Source organism: Schistocerca nitens, chromosome 1 (assembly GCF_023898315.1).
Source record: "Schistocerca nitens isolate TAMUIC-IGC-003100 chromosome 1, iqSchNite1.1, whole genome shotgun sequence".
NCBI lineage: Eukaryota > Metazoa > Arthropoda > Insecta > Orthoptera > Acrididae > Schistocerca > Schistocerca nitens.
In genome coordinates, this window is record NC_064614.1 from 812,688,391 (window position 1) to 812,704,066 (window position 15,676).

Genomic DNA, 15,676 nt, shown 5'->3' on the forward strand with positions numbered 1-15,676 from the left:
AATATTGTCGCTCCTTGCCATTACCAACTTTACATCTCATCCGCAGGTCTTTTAGAAGGTGCACCGAGTTGTCTAGCCAGGAAAATAGGGACTCAAATGAACACCTCACTTAAATGAACATTCAGCTACCAGAACATTCATCTGAACACAGCCACTTATTTACAACGTGTTGCATCCAGCGCTAAAACTTTCAGTGTCTCTAACTCCTCAACTAAAATTGATAGGAAAGTGATTTAAATTGATTTGTACAGTTGGGTTAAATACGTCACCTATACTACAGAAAAAAATAATGTTCTATTAAAAAAACTGTATTCGTTGCTGTAAGTCTCTGAAAAATAACTAAATTAATTATGTCCAAAATTCCGCAGAAATAGTAACGTTTTTTACGTTTATCTACACAAATAAACAGTCCTTTCACTTATTATTTTGTAAATCACAAATAAACTAATATATTTTGAACACCTGTATAAGTTTAATGGAAGTGGCAGATGCAGAGGAAACGAACAATTATTTCTTACAAAACTAGCTTCAAACTATTGAAAAACTGTGTTTATTACTTGAAGAAATACGGCAAACAGCCTCTTTTTGTACAGCTTTGTTCATGCTAAGATCCATTTCGGGATTTCATCCATCCTACTGATATCTAGCAACATTCACCGTGTGCCAGACTAGGAGCTCCCCGTAACAAATCTTCAAGCCGTCGTAGTCATGTTTCTGCACAGGTATGTGCGAGACGATCAAAAGCCTCATGAAGGAGTCCAGACCATACCATTAGCACTTTTAGATTAACTTGTGGGCTGGAATTATATAGGAGTCCTTGGCTAATTTTATTTCAGGGGCATTAGCCTGTGGTCCAAGGCATATTTCGACGTCTAACGGTGCGTCTCCTATTGCTGGGGACATGGTCAAACACTATAAAAGCTCAGATAACAATTTCAAACTTGACCAAGCTCAGCAAGTTGAATTGTTTATACGTATCCACGCAACGGTCGGATAGTGAAGTTATTAGCCCGTTGTCTAAGCCCCGTGTTTGTTATGGAGTTTCTACCAGGCATAGTTCTCGCTGAGTGCTTTATATAACACTAAGGCACATGTCTTGCCTAATTTCAGTTCTTCTCTTTCCTAGTAAAACTGTTTTGTGATTCTGAATTTCGAATCCACGATATTAAGCAGCAGTTGACGTCACGACCCAAAGGTTGCGTGGTTATGTACAGGTATAGACAATTTGGCTTGCTGCGCTCATGCAACTTTGAAACTGCTTTCTAAAACTTTATAGCCTCTGATAATGTCTGCAGTATTAGGAGACGAAAAACTATGCACAGAAATATGCCTTAGACCACAAAATTCACTAAGGCCGCACCAGCCGTGAAAGTTGCATTGTGGTAGGTGATTGGTACATATATAGGTTCCCCAAGGACGTCTTTCAGCAGCTGTCTACTAGGAATTTGTTCTTAACAATCTTCCAAACTTGCTGCTCAATGTGTCGCAGCAAAAACGAGGAATCATTTGCTGTGTGTATTATGGGGCTCCAGGACAAGTGAATAGATATAATCCTTTAGATTATTGTCTTTGGAACCTCGTAAAATAACAGAGTTAGCAGCAGACTATCTAATATAAAGATTCTGTCGATGATTTCTGCGGAACTAGCCCTCGATGTCGTCCATCCTTTTATCGTCGCAGTAGTTCAATAACGATGAGGCTGTTACTAACAGTGTTTCCTCTACGTTAGTTCCTTAGGCGATCAAGTCCATTGAAAAATCTTTGTGATAACGTGAAAGTGAGTCGATCAAGCACCCAATACATTGCTTTCAGCTAATCGATGAGACGTTTTGTGGGAAACGTGGTGTTTAATGGTGGCAATGTGGAGGGTGTCACAACTGGAGAATTCCTCTCTGTCCCCCTCCCCGCCCACCCTACTGCGTCACAGCCCTCCCCCTTCCACCCGCTCCATCGGTCCGTGTCTGCAAGTTGAGACAAAATCCAACAAATGTCCCAGATTAATAACATTTTAAATTGTGTGTTAGAGTTATCTTCCCTTCATGAATTGTAAGTCTCGCTGTATAGCAGTATCATCACCCGGTAATACGAGTAATCAGGGGCAGAGAGAAGCTATGCTTCATCTCCCTACTTGGATCGGGCAGTTTAGCAAACTCACTGAAGATATACGCCACAGTCGGAAGGGTTTCACACACACAGTGAGATGAGTCTTCTTATTTATCTTTCTGGTACTGGTACTTTTTGCGAAGGAAGAAATGGCTGGCTCTGAGGACTATGGGACTTAACATCTGAGGTCATCAGTCCCCTAGAACTTAGAACTACTTAAACCTAACTAACCTAAGGACATCACACACATCTATGCCCGAGGCAGGATTCGAACCTGCGACCGTAGCAGTCGCGTGGTTCCGGACTGAAGCGCCTAGAACCGCTCGGCCACCGCGGCCGGCTGCGAAGGAAGAACGGAAGGTTCCGTCGACATCTAGGTCATTAGAAACAGAACATCAGCCTTACATCCTAAAAATGGAAGAGAAAATCATCCATTCTGTTGTAGAAGAAAATGTTCTAGCGGTCAGTTGAAATTGTTTGGTCGAACTGCGGATGGTTGAGCAGAGTCTATAGTTACTGCACATTACGCTTGGGTTTGGTTGCTTTCGTCTTCTTCCGCGACGCGCTTATTTTCAACAAACTTTCGCTAGAAATTCAGTTAGGGAGCGGAAAAGCGCTAAATTTCCACATGCGGACAGGGGAATATAATAGTCAGTGGTTGGGACTGGGTAGCTATAATAACCTAGGTCTTGAGTGGGATTGTGGTCCTTTAGAAAGATCCTCCAACTTCGAAACTATGCCATCGGGCACTAAGACATCGGAACGTCAAGAGGTTGTGTAGTACTTCACGCTCAGACTGTAGTCCTCTATACGATACGCAACTCTGGGGGTGTATCATGAGTCAGCTGCCAAGATAGAAAATCTGGAGTAAACTTACTAATTTAGTGGCGTTGTGCCTCTCCTGTGATATTGGAACATTCGGCTTACCTGCAAAAGATGAAACAAACTTTATTAGAAATACACGAATTACGAGCTAATTTTTTTAACTGTCTTTCAGACAAGTATATTAACTTTTTTATAATGAGAACATTTTAGACAGGCTTCATCACGACGTTGCCACTGTCGGCAAAATTATTATTTCATATTTATTTACGCATTTACAGTTATATTTGTTTTCATAGTTGCAAGCAAAGGACTCCACACTGCTCTGAGAGTTGCTGCAGAATTGTGGTTCGTTATGGTGTATTTTCTTTGCAATTATTGGATTCTAGACACGATATTTGCACCTTTCAATGTTTACAAAATGGTTTATGTGTTGTAACACAAAAGGAAAAGGAGGCTGGAGTCACTGGACATAATTTTACTTTTAGATTTATATTTTCGTTCATAATTTCAATCGAAAACTGCACAAAACTAAGAGCCGTGTAATGCAGTAGTATTTTGTTTTTGTCTTCTTCTGTTGAACAGAGTCACAGGTTACGCCTAGTCGTACGCAACACATACATGCATACAAATCGTATTAACCCACATAAATCCAACTGATGGTGGAGGTTTAAACCTGCGAAACGCGTCGTGGAAATGAATAAATTGGTAACAGTAAACACGTCGTATCGTTTGGTGCGAATTATCTATAATATATACGGAATATGAAGTTGGCTCTTTTCTTTGCACGACAAGCTGCTTCTGTCGAATGATTTCCTTCCTACATCAGTTTATTATATTCCATTCTGAGTTTCACTCGGAACGGACAGACGAAGGGTGACATGAAAGGAAAACTGTACTAAAGGTAAAGGTTGCCCCACCCGGCTAGCCGCGCGGTCTAACGCGCTGCTTCCCTGGCGGGAAGGCGTGCCGGTCCCCGGCATGAATCCGCCCGGCGGATTAGTGTCGAGGTCCGGTGTGCTGGCCAGCCTGTGGATGGTTTTTAGGCTGTTTTCCATCTGTCTCGGCGAATGCGGGCTGGTTCCCCATATTCCGCTTCAGTTACACTATGTCGACGGTTGCTGTGCAAATACTGTCTCCACGTACGCGTACACCTTAATTACTCTACCACGCAAATATTTGGGGTAGACTCGTCTGGGGGCCGAATCGCGCAATAACCCTGGGTTCAGCATGGGGTGGCGGTGGGGTGGGTGGACTCCTGTGGCCTGTTGTGGGTTTGTGAACCACTGAGGACTACAGCAGGACGAAGCCTCACCGTCGTTTCTCCGTCTCCGGTGCAATACACAATACACAAAGGAAAAGGTCCTGCCTCCGTTGCTGTTTGTGGTGATTTTATCATGGTCGCAAGCTACTGCACTGTAAACTAAAGATTATTTCAGTTGTTATGTCAGTTACAAGGAGCTCAGCAGTTTCATCATGAAGACCCACACAAACGACCGCGGAAACTCTGCCCACAAACGGAATCGATCAGAAAAAAATGAAAGGTTTGACAAAACAATCGTCTAAGACATCAATTTGCGAAAAAAATAAGCCTGTGGCAACGAAGACAGTCAGTAAGAAACACATAGATGAATCTGTAGCTTAAGAATTACACAACTGGTAGAATATCATTAGTATTTCGAGATCAGTAAGTAAAGATTTGAAATGAATATTAAGAGCTACTTCTTTGTTGACATAAACGACGTACAGCTAATAGCAACAACTTAAGCTTATAGGAGCCGTTCCAGTTCTAAATGCATGCATTACGATGCATCTCAATATTTTCCCACACACTGTCATATAATCATGTCAGTACATTGAGCCAGCAGCTAGTACTCTACAAAGCAGTTCCTCTTCAGTTTCTACTCGGCTTTCATACTTCGATAATTTCATATATCGTCACAGAAAAACTCCATCCAGGACTCATCACAGATTTTTCTCTGTTGTATTTCAGTGTGATCCCACCAATGACTATGCGAAAAAATTAGCAGTTGACAATTAAGCCCCTCGGGTGCATTGCTCCTTCAGTACTTCACACTGCCTCAAACATTCATTTTCGGCCATAATTTATTCATCTCAAAATACTCAGTTTACAATCAAATTGTTGAAGTTTTCATGGCGATTTGATATATTCGTATTACCTGTTGGGTTTCGTGTTGCGATCTTTGCCCGATGATTGTTTAATAATATTTTCTGATGTTTATACGCAGTGGAGAGTAAATTTGTGATGATGCCAGTGATTCGTGCTTTGATAAATCAAAAATAAGTCATTTAACAAATGTCGGTCGAAGATCCCGAATCAAAAGCCAAAATACATCGCTCAGTAAAGCCCATTCAAGGGAGTTTTGCACCTACTCCACAAACGTCCCTTCGTCGCGACAGCCGGGAGTTAGCCTTACATGATGTGTCTGTCTGGCTTGGTTTGCACCGAAGTTTATGGTTCAAACCGCAAAGGCTTCAAATGCTATGAAGGCTTGATATTGGTGGGCAAACAACATGGTGTAGAGTAAACGAAAATATAGACCCTGAAGATATTTTTAAAAAGCACCCAACTATTGTATGTGCATGCGTGTGAAAGATGTACTCTCATAAAACAAAAAGGTTCTTTCGAAAATAAAAACTTTGGAGTCCTATATTTAAGATAAAATCTACTCCAAGTTTCATCTAGTAGACTTAGTTAAGATACAATCTGTAACGTAACGAGACATGATTCAATCTATCGGATTATCGCTTCAGTGTAAGCCTTAATAGCAAATGCATTTCAGTATGCGGCTGCACACATGTTCTATAAATCATCTGAACATTTCTTATCGAAATGGTGTGGTTCGTGTGATACACCAGCTGCTAGTACGACTCTATTTGTTGCACAGAAATGAATACAGCGTGTTTTCTCAAAATGGGAGCAGAGTCCATTTTCAGCAAACCACTTAATAATTGAAAATTTACTGGCAGATTAAAACTGTATGCCGAACCGAGATTCCAACTCGGGACCTTTGCCTTTCGCGGGCAAGTGCTCTACCAACTGAGCTACCCAAGCACTCTGCAGAGTGAAAATCTCATTCTGGAAACATCCCCCAGGCTGTGGCTAAGCCACGTCTCCGCAATATGCTTTCTTTCAGGAGTGCTAGTCCTGCAAGGTTCGTAGGAGAGCTTCTGTAAAGTTTGGAAGGTAGGAGACGGGATACTGGCGGAAGTAAAGCTGTGAGGACGGGGCGTGAGTCGTGCTTGGGTAGCTCAGTTGGTAGAGCACTTGCCTGCCAAAGGCAAAGGTCCCGAGTTCGAATCTCGGTCCGGTACACAGTTTTAATCTGCCAGGAAGTTTCATATCAGCGCACACTCCGCTGCAGAGTGAAAATCGTATTCTGGCACTTGATAATTCTTCAAAAAACATTATTAACAGGTCCTTCTGTCCCTTTTTCTCTATTGGGGTTTATTGTAACACTAGTACAGTGTGCAAAATGTACCCATTATGCGGGGTAAATATTGAGGGGAAGGTCATTCACATGTATAAGGCATTGGAGTGGATCCAAATTAAGCCCTGTGGGACTTTCTTAATTACGGCTCTCTAGTCATTTAAATTTTCTGTGCTTCAGACACTATTTAAATTATTCTGCATAACTTTTTGCCGTGGTATGATTCAACTAGTTGTTTCTAAAGCCTTCAGTTTCATAAAAAATATGTTGTTCCTTCCAACAATGTTCAGCGTGACATTTTGCATTCACTTTGTTCAGTATGATTCAGATTAGTTGTTCGTCAAGTCAACAGTCTCATATATCGTAAGTTCTTCTAAAAGATTAACATGTTGTTTGCAATCAAATGCCCTGGACAGATTACGAAAAGCACCAACTGGCGACAGCAAACACGTAGGGTCAGTCGTGAGCAGAAGCAGGCAGGGAAGCGAGTGTCTGGCTACTTTCCAGGAGGTCCGGGGCTGCAGTGGAAGCAACGGGCCTCGACGCCACCGCTGGCGCCTCTGCATTTATAACAGGCGCCGCCACCGCTGCCGCCAGCACATGCAGTGCATGCCGTGGGGCATGTAACGCACGTGCGAAGCTCACGCACGGCCGCGTGTCTCTGGCGCAGCGGACGTACCCGCTCCGTGAAACACCGCTGGCTCTCTGCCACCTAGGAGCGAACGTACAGGCGCCAACAAAAGGAAGCGTTCACGGTGCAACAATAGGCCGCACAGCATTAAGAGGAACGCTTTACTATTCACACTCTCAATGAAGAGTCTTGGCTCGGTGGTCGATGGGGGATAGTTCATTCGATACAAATCGAAGGTACTCGACCGGTACTGACTCTTTCCTACAAGCCTCACTGCGTTAAAAGACAGCACTTAGTTTAGTACGTCGACTGCCGTTGTATACGAAAGTGGACACGATGAGTTACATACACACGGGACACAACGAAGATCGTGCAGCATGGTGGCAACAGAGCCATTGAACACTGCGTTTTATGCAAAGCAAAAGCTGGTATCAACCCGAAAGAAGTGAATATCGGTCCTATCCAGTACAGCGCCTTGCAACTTGAGTTGTTTGTGCGGGACGCCTTGAGTCGCTTTGAGCCACAGTGCTGCTGTTGCGGGACCTTAGCTCCTAATCACTAAAACATTAACTATTACACTTGGTTCTTCTAGTAACCAGACAAAACAGTGCTTACAATTTACATCAATTTGAAATTATTTGTGAATACATTTTCTTCCCTTTCAGAACATAAAATTCTTGTTCAGCATGTTATTTGATTTTACAGATCTAGGCTCATTTTGAGTGTTACAGTGATGTAAAACTACCACTCTTTTGTTGTGTTTCTCCTTGTTGTCGCTCTGTACTTCTTGTTAGATAGCTTCCGGCATTGGTATCTTTTAGTGGCTTTATGTATTGATATCGGTGTTCGGCTCTTTGGAAAAGCAACGGTCTTAGCTGGATTATACAGATCAAGTAATGTTTTCGATATCAGTTATAGGTACTTCACGCTAACTAGGTAGTCCTTTGTGTCCCTGAAACTAATCTTTGTATACTGTTTCTCTTGTTCTTTCGTTCTGAGTAATTTACTATTTTCTCCTTTTAGTTCCTCTTACTTTAGATTTTAGTTTGTCCGCTGCACAAGCCTACAGTTTGCCGCTGTTATTCCGTTAGCTTCAATATTTATTGCTAATAAAGTGTGCGATTCTGTATATGATGTTTATATTATTTCTTTAAATTTATTGTTGGCTTTTCGGCGTCACCTATACAATCAGACCCAGGAACAATGTATATAACAACAAATGCTTCAAATGGCTCTAAGCACTATGGGAGTTAATATCTGATGTCATCAGTCCCCTAGAACTTAGAACTACTTAAACCTAACTAACCTAAGGACATCATACACATCCATGCCCGAGGCAGGATTGGAACCTGCGACCGTAGCAGCAGCGCCGTTCCAGACTGAAGCTCCTACAACCGCTCTTCTACAGCGGCCGTCTATAGAACAACACTTGTTGTTGTTGTGGTCTTCAGTCCTGAGACTGGTTTGATGCAGCTCTCCATGCTACCCTATCCTGTGCAAGCTTCTTCATCCCCCCAGTACTTACTGCAACCTACATCCTTCTGAATCTGCTTAGTGTATTCATCTCTTGGTCTACCTCTACGATTTTTACCCTCCACGCTGTCCTCCAATGCTGAATTTATGATCCCTTGATGCCTCAGAACATGTCCTACTAACCGGTCCCTTCTTTTTGTCAAGTTGTGCCACAAACTCCTCTTCTCCCCAGTTGTATTCAATACTTCATCATTAGTTATGTGATCTACCCATCTAATCTTCAGCATTCTTCTGTAGCACCACATTTCGAAAGCTTCTATTCTCTTCTTGTCCAAACTATTTATCGTCCATGTTTCACTTCCATACATGGCTACACTCCATACAAATACTTTCAGAAACGACTTCCTGACACTTAAATCTATACTCGATGTTAACAAATTTCTCTTCTTCAGAAACACTTTCCTTGCCATTGCCAGTCTACATTTTATATCTTCTCTATTTCGACCATCATCGCTTATTTTGCTCCCCAAATAGCAAAACTCCTTTACTACTTTAAGTGCCTCATTTCCTAATCTAATTCCCTCAGCAGCATCCGACTTAATTCGACTACATTCCATTATCCTCGTTTTGCTTTTGTTGATGTTCATCCTATACCGTCCTTTCAAGACAATGTCCATTCCGTTCAACTGCTCTTCCAAGTCCTTTCCTGTCTCTGATAGAATTGCAATGTCATCGGCGAACCTCAAAGTTTTTATCTCTTCTCCATGGATTTTAATACCTACTCCGAATTTTTCTTTTGTTTCCTTAACTGCTTGCTCAATATACAGATTGAATAACATGGGGGAGAGGCTACAAGCCTGTCTCACTCCCTTCCCAACCAAATGGTTCAAATGGCTCTGAGCACTATGGGACTCAACTGCTGAGGTCATAAGTCCCCTAGAACTACTTAAACCTAACTAACCTAATGACAACACACACATCCATGCCCGAGGCAGGATTCGAACCTGCGACCGTAGCGGTCGCGCGGTTCCAGACTGTAGCGCCAGAACCGCTCGGCCACCAGCGGCCGGCCCTTCCCAACCACTACTTCCCTTTCATGCCCCTCGACTCTTATAACTGCCATCTGGTTTCTGTTCAAATTGTAAATATCCTTTCGCTCCCTGTATTTTACCACTGCCACCTTTAGAATTTGAAAGAGAGTATTCCAGTCAACATTGTCAAAAGCTTTCTCTAAGTATACAAATGCTAGAAACGTAGGTTTGCCTTTCCTTAATCTTTCTTCTAAGATAATTCGTAAGGTCAGTATTGCCTCACGTGTTACAATATTTCTACGGAATCCAAACTTATCTTCCCCGAGGTCGGCTTCTACCAGTTTTTCCATTTGTCTGTAAAGAATTCGTGTTAGTATTTTGCAGCTGTGACTTATTAAACTGTTAGTTCGGAAATTTTCACCTCTGTCAACACCTGCTTTCTTTGGGATTGGAATTATTATATTCTTCTTGAAGTCTGAGGGTATTTCGCCTGTCTCATACATCTTGCTCACCAGATGGTAGAGTTTTGCCAGGAGTGGCTCTCCCAAGGCTGTCAGTAGTTCTAATGGAATGTTGGCTACTCCCGGGGCCTTGTTTCGACTCGGGTCTTTCAGTGCTCTGTCAAACTCATCACGCAGTATCGTATCTCCCATTTCATCTTCATCTACATCCTCTTCCATTTCCATAATATTGTGCTCAAGTACATCGCCCTTGTATAGACCCTCTATATACTCCTTCCACCTTTCTGCTTTCCCTTCTTTGCTTAGAAGTGGGTTTCCATCTGAGCTCTTGATATTCATACAAGTGGTTTTCTTTTCTCCAAAGGTCTCTTTAATTTTCCTGTAGGCAGTATCTATCTTACCCCTAGTGAGATAAACCTCTACATCCTTACATTTGTCCTCTAGTGGTCCCTGCTTAGCCATTTTGCACTTCCTGTCGATCTCATTTTTGAGACGTTTGTATTCCTTTTTGCCTGCTTCATTTACTGCATTTTTATATTTTCTCCTTTCATCAATTAAATTCAATATTTCTTCTGTTACCCAAGGATTTCTATTAGCCCTCGTCTTTTTACCTAGTTGATCGTCTGCTGCCTTCACTACTTCATCCCTCAGAGCTACCCATTCTTCTTCTACTGTATTTCTTTCCCCCATTCCTGTCAATTGTTCCCTTATGCTCTCCCTGAAACTCTGTACAACCTCTGGTTCTTTCAGTTTATCCAGGTCCCATCTCCTTAAATTCCCACCTTTTTGCAGTTTCTTCAGTTTTAATCTACAGTTTATAACCAATAGATTGTGGTCAGAGTCCACATCTGCCCCTGGAAATGTCTTACAATTTAAAACCTGGTTCCTAAATCTCTGTCTTACCATTATATAATCTATCTGATACCTTCTAGTATCTCCAGGATACAACAACACTTACATCCAGTTAAACTGAACTTAAGAGCATGATCTAAGCAGATAAACATATTTAACATGTAAAAAAGTATCTTTTCCGATATTCGTATTTGTCTCTCTGTTATAAAATCGTGTAGGAGGTCATAAACTTTTATGAGTTCCGTTGCTAAAAGAGTTTTAATGATGGTTGGCGAAGTATTGCCAGAGGACAGAAGATGCTGCATTAATTTGTAGTTGATTGGTATCTTTTGTCGCAGTCGATAAAAATGTGGTTCATGTCTTCCTCTCTGCTGAATTCTCATGAAGATGATGTAATCATACTGAGACAGCAGAGATGTTGCAAGAATCTCCCGTGATTCTATCGTCGTCGTGGCATTGCCACTGTAAAGATGTTGCTGTATCTGCAGTTTTCGTACTAAGGACGTGATGGGAGAGTAGGCAGCAATGTAGAATATTGTCTCCCTTTAGAGTCCACAGAGGATACGGTGGCCGAAGCACCGTGATCAGTTTTCGTCCATAGCTCTGGGCGAGTTCATTCGTTTATTTGAAAGGGGAGGCCGACAGCGTTTGTTCCTTTCGGCCACTCTGCGATGATAGAATCGTGGAACACGCCCTGCAGTCTTTCTCAAAAGATGTTACAGCAAAAACTTGGTAAAAAATTTCATTTTGCCGTTACTTACAGCTTTATATGTCAGCTTCATGACGATGTGCCGATTATTTCGTTAATAGTCATACTTATTGTGATATTTGCACGAGGCTAAGACAATGAGCGAAATTCGAAAAATTTTGCAATGAAAAATAGGGACGCTATGATTTTGCGTTTGGTGCACATTACATAATTGTTCCTGTATATGAAATTAAGCTAACATATTGAAGTTTTATTTATATTTGGGTGGAGGTATCCGTCACCAGTTCAAATGGTTCAAATGGCTCTGAGCACTATGGGCCTTAACATATGAGGTCATCAGTCCCCTAGAACTTAGAACTACTTAAACCTAACTAACCTAAGGACATCACAAACATCCATGCCCGAGGAAGGATTCGAACCTGCGACCGTAGCGGTCGCGCGGTTCCAGACTGTAGCGCCTCGAACCGCTCGGCCAGTCCGACTGGTCCCGTCACCAGTCTCGAGAAAATTTATGTGATGTAGCATAATCATTTGCGATCGTGCGAGCCGATAAAGCCAGAGTGAATTATCGACAACGTTCCCCACATTTCACAAACGGTTTGAGATATAGAAACGAGATGTTGGCAAATGATAGAACGCAAGGAGAGAAGTATTTTGCCTTATGATTATTATGAAATACTTCATTATCTACTGTGTTATTCCACTAACTACAGACTTGTTCTATGAAAGAATGTAATCTGTAAGGGCCTTCAGTAGCTACTGAAGTGAGAAATGCTGAAGGTTTTGGAACAGCGTTAGTGAAGACCTTACACGTTTGTTTTCATACCGAGGATGTGCTTTTTTGTAAGCTATTGACCATACTTTTTCTCAGTTCCTCACTTAATTTAATAAACCACGGTTTCAGAATTCTCTCGGAACTGCGTCTGCACATGTTACTGAGGTGACATTCAAATTCCACTGTGTTTTCGCAAACGAAGCGAGTTTCATGGCAACAAGAGAAATGTAAGCTTTACTCAGAATTCGCCACTGATGACGCTTCTCTGGAAGTCGCAAATGGTTAACAAGCCAGGCGAAAGTAAATCGCTGTTTTTGCTGCATTTTCAGCGGAATTATTTCCAGGTACTAACCACAGCAGAGATGACAGAATATCTGTTTGAATGGTCACCGGGAAATTGTGGGTGTGAATGGGCTCCACTTAATTTTCGCAAAAAATGTGAGAGTAGGCTTAATTTAGAGCGGAACTTCCTCTCCAGCTCTCGGAATTGCCCCTAGCGACTGCCCGCAACACCCATCACTGCCGCTCTCCACACGCGTGCCCTGCCGATCGCGCATCTATTGCCACGTTATTCTGGGTGCACACCAACCATGTAAGACCGATGTGGGTATGCATTGCATTAGGCCCTGATTACAGTCCTTACGCTATGTAGGAGATAGTCATGTGGCCCTTTATCATATTTCACTGAATCAATGCAAACGACTTCGTTGATCAGTGATTTCACGCCATGAGAACGGATGAGTCATTGGTCGCCATTTTGAAATCGTGTTTCTGTTGCTTTTTTTTCGCATTTTTATGGTAGTGTTACGTCAAAGTCGACAGATGGTATCGAAGCCTCTGGTTTGTCCAGTTCTGCTACTCCCATCAGCAACTGCGGCGAGCGTCTCTTGGAGTGCGTGAAAGATTTCGCACTGGACGATGTCTTAGACACGTGACATGTCACGCACATTTGCAGCCAGAAGTAGAACCTACAGTATGCTGTGCTCAGCGGTTAAATGACAACCCCCTTACGTACACATCTGTTGCTCTGTTAGCTACTGTACGGTGTGTGCCGGTGGGTAAATACAGGGTGGGCAAAATACACCACTGTGCAAAAGTTAAAGACTAAAGCAACTTTGGCATGATGCGTAAATGCCAAGTATTCTAGCTCAATGAAGCTTGGATCATACATAGAAAGAAGTGCTACAGCATAGTATAGAAGGTAATTGACAGAAATACGCAGTTAGACGAACTGAAAAGACTCTTTTATTCACAGACAATAATTACACTAAAGTCATCGCGATTTATGATGGTCCCATGGACATTATAAAAGGCGAGAAGTGGCTGTTGTAGGGTATGTGATCACCACTGACTGCGATACGTGTTGGCCACAGTATTAGCAAGGAGTTCCTGTTTAGGGTGTTCTATTCCACCACCACCGCGGCGGAAAACTGTGGATGGTCGTTGGTGCATGTGGGCGTATCGCAATTCGTCTCCCAACGCATCCCACAGCGGCTCTAGAGGATTTAAGTCGGGGTAACGGGCAGGCCAGTTTATTCACCCATTATTCTCTCATTGCAAGAGGTCCTCCATCTGCGGTGTTCGCTGCGGTCGAGCACTGTCTTCTATAAAAATGAGGTTAGGGCCGAATGGACCATAGAAGGACGCATACGGGTGAAGTCCAAGCCTTCATAAAGGCGTTGTGTTGTTGTGGTCTTCAGTCCTGAGACTGGTTTGATGCAGCTCTCCATGCTACTCTATCCTGTGCAAGCTTCTTCATCTCCCAGTACTTACTGCAACCTACATCCTTCTGAATCTGGTTAGTGTATTCATATCTCGGTGTCCCTCTACGATTTTTACCCTCCACGCTGTCCTCCAGTGCTAAATTTGTGATCCCTTGATGCCTCGGAACATGTCCTACCAACCGGTCCCTTCTTCTTGTCAAGTTATGCCACAAACTCCTCTTCTCCCCAATCTATTCAATACCTCCTCATTAGTTATGTGATCTACCCATCTAATCTTCAGCATTCTTCTGTAGCACCACATTCCGAAAGCTTCTATTCTCTTCTTGTCCAAACTATTTATCGTCCATGTTTCACTTCCATGCATGGCTACACTCCATACAAATACGTTCAGAAACGTCTTCCTGACACTTAATTCTATACTCGATGTTAACAAATTTCTCTTCTTCAGAGCCGCTTTCCTTGCCATTGCCAGTTCACATTTTATATCCTCTCTACTTCGACCATCATCAGTTATTTTACAAAACTCCTTTACTACTTTAAGTGTCTCATTTCCTGATCTTGTTGATGTTCATCTTATATCCTCCTTTCAAGACACTGTCCATTCCGTTCACCTGCTCTTCCAAGTCCTTTGCTGTCTCTGAAAGAATTACAATGTCATCGGCGAACCTAAAAGTTTTTATTTCTTCTCCATGGATTTTAATACCTACTCCGAATTTTTCTTGTGTTTCCTTTACTGCTTGCTCAATATATAGATTGAATAACATCGGGGAGAGGCTACAACCCTGTCTCACCCCCTTCCCAACCACTGCTTCCCTTTCATGCCCCTCGACTCTTATAACTGCCATCTGGTTTCTGTACAAATTGTAAATAGCCTTTCGCTCCCTGTGTTTTACCCCTGCCACCTTCAGAATTTGAAAGAGAGTATTCTAGTCAACATTGTAGGGGTAGGGTGGACATATCGCATAATGATGACCACTAACAGGTATACGGATACTTTTGATCAGATAATGTCGATATTACTCCTTGCACACGTATCCACCAGTATATGCATAAGAAAACTTCCGCACGGTGTGGGGTAGCGAAGTGGTTAGCACACTGACCTCGCATTCGGGACGACGCCAGTTCGTCCAGGTTTTCCGTGATTTCCCTGAATCGCTTAAGGCAAACTCCACATATGCAGTTGATACTGATTTGTTATCCAGGAGGAAAAAAGACCTACAAGAAAAGCTTGAAAAATTAGAAAGAAGTGGAGCGGAGATGGGGCTGACAATCAGTCAAAGACCAAGTATATGCTAACATCTAGGAAAGGGTATAGTGAAGAAGAAAGGAGCATGACTTTGAATGACCGCGTCAGAGTTTTAAATATCTTGGGTCACTGGTAACTGAAAAAAAATGATATGAGAGAAGAAACACATGCAAGGATTAAAGGTGGTGACGGGAGATACTTCGCACTGATTAAAGCATTTAAAACAAGAAACTTTAGTAGGAATCTGAACTGACAATGAGTCGTACAGTAGTGAGACCTGAGGTGATGTATCGTTCGGAGATTAGACGATGACGCAAAACGATGAAGAGCTGTTTCAGAGATGGGAGAGGAAGATACTAAGGAAAATCTTCCGGCCAGTGAATGACAGGGGTTTTGG